The sequence below is a fragment of the Montipora capricornis genome, chromosome 9 (assembly GCF_036669925.1).
Source record: "Montipora capricornis isolate CH-2021 chromosome 9, ASM3666992v2, whole genome shotgun sequence".
NCBI classification, from domain to species: domain Eukaryota; kingdom Metazoa; phylum Cnidaria; class Anthozoa; order Scleractinia; family Acroporidae; genus Montipora; species Montipora capricornis.
The window spans coordinates 50,594,678-50,597,177 of NC_090891.1; positions in this window are offsets into that span (position 1 = coordinate 50,594,678).

Genomic DNA, 2,500 nt, shown 5'->3' on the forward strand with positions numbered 1-2,500 from the left:
GTACAACCGAGGCACAAAGAACCTGCCCCCCCCCTTGCTGGTTGGAGATACTGTCCAAATGAAGCTTCCAGGTGAACAAAAATGGAGTCTTGGGGTCTGCACTCGTTCTCTCGGCAGGTGCTCTTATGAAATTGAAGTTGAAGGCCGAACCTATCGCAGAAAATCGATGTCAACTGCGCTCTACTCCAGAACAACCGCCCAGGAACAGTGCTCAGGAAGTGATTCCGGAGCCAGCACAGGAGGAAAGTAGCTCCCTCCCCACACTGAGGCAAGAACACGAGCCAGAGCAGAGCACAAGTAAAGGAGTGCATCCAGAAAATGGAAATGTCGGAGACCCTCCTGAGTTTTGAACCAAGAGGATATGGCTGTGTAAGACGCCAACCTGTCTGGCAAGAAGATTATGATTTGTGCTAAAGGAACACTGATCTGAGCGAACGTTGATTTCACTTAAACAATCTTTGAACACTTGAGACGCTCAAGGCTTTCTAGATTGAGCACTGAAACGTTGTTTATGTTTGTTTCTACAACCTACAACGTACATGTACAATGTGCGTGTACAACGTGCGTGTACAACGTGCGTGTACAACCTAGATATACAATACAAGAAATGGCACACCACGTCGCAATGGGGAAATACTATCACAGCTAGACTAAACAACAGCACTTACAATGGAACTTTAAATAAAAGTGAAGCGAGCTAAGAGACACACGATTGTACAAGGTTGAAGGCCTGGTTACATAGCTGGAGGCGACCTGGTGTCAAGCGGTCTGGTGGATGCAAAAAGCTGCAAAATCGAGCTGCTGCTGGTTTTGTGGGTGTGAGCAAGAGCAATATACTGAGAGAGACAAACAGCAAAATAAAGTATCGCATTCATAACATCAAGTTTACCAATAAAGCTACGCCAAGACCAGTTACTGCAAAATCCGTTCAAGCTCAACATCAAGTTGATCTCATGGACTTAAGCAAAGATACTGTTGAACACGAAAGGGGAGTGTACAGATATGTTTTGAGGATAATGGATGTTTTTAGCCGGTATTCTTGGCTGCGCCCACTGGAAAAGAAAGTAAGTCATCATGTTAGCCAAGCCCTTAAAGCATTCTATGCAGAACATGGTCCAACAGATTGCCTTCAAAGCGACCGTGGATCTGAGTTTGAAGGAAAAGTTAGACCTCTTTGTAAGGCATTAAAGATAAAATTAATTAAGTAGAGGCCTTACCACCCGCAGTCTCAGGGAAAGGTAGAGAGATCGCATAAACAATTGAGAAAAAGGATTATGTACGACTTGGTATCTCCGGGGAAGAAGAGAGTTAATTGGGCAGCAAATTTCGATGACTACAATCGGATTTTGAACAACGAATGCAAGGAAAAGCTTGGCTGGAAAACTCCTTTTGAAATCCTTTATGGACGGAAATCTAATCTATTAGTGAAGGCGTCTCTGGAATGTGTAGATTCCGATGGTGATGATGTAATTACTAGCCCACCATGAAAATGAGACGTGGCTTCATATAGGAAAAATGTCAAAAAGATACGGGACAGAGCTAAGCTTTATAGAGAAAAGCTTAATGATCGGATGGTGAGACGGCACAAACGGCTCCACAACACTGAAAACTTCAAACTCAAAGACAAAGTTTTGACCTGATACAGACTGCAAAAAGATATGACGCATAAACATATTTTGCTTATACGATCACGTTTCACTGAAGGAAACCTTTCATTACGTTTACTAACAATTAATTAAATGAAATTCCAATACAAACTCCCATTTTAAATGACTCTCCCTATCACAGGCGTAGACACTTTCTCTCTATCGAGGTCATCCGCATATAAAGAGTTGTACTTCCCTAGAAAGATCTTGAAGCCAGAAGTTGATGTGAACACTTATTATTATCACAGGAAAAAAAAATGAAATTCCATCCATGTTATTTGTTAAAACCATGTTGGGAAATAAGTTAATTCCCATTCTTAGAAGGTTCCTATTATTGGGATTTTCTGCGAATGAAACTTGGTGATCAATTATCATTAATGTGAATTAAGTTTCCTGAATGTCATTTTGCCATTTTCACATTAATGGAAATCAATTTGTTGAAAAAGTAATTTGTTTTAGATTACATTTCATGGATTTTACACACAAACCATTCATGGACAAAATATCAATACCATTAATGTTATTATGGAAAATAAAATCCCATTAATGGAATTAACATTTAATTAAAACAATGATGGGTATTTGAAAACCCATACTAGGGTTCTTTCCAAAGCCATATACAGGAAATGTACCTAAACCCATTCATGTAACTACAGAATAAAAAATCCCACTCTTAGCAATGATCCGTATGAAAAACAGTAATGGTATCTGAAAACACAGGAATAGATTTTAAACACAAACCACTCCAAGTAAAGTTATCAATTCCATTAATGTTATCTCAAAATATGAAATTCCATTAATGACATCGACCTAGTTAATAAACCCTTGCCAGGGTCCTCTTTAATAACCATATT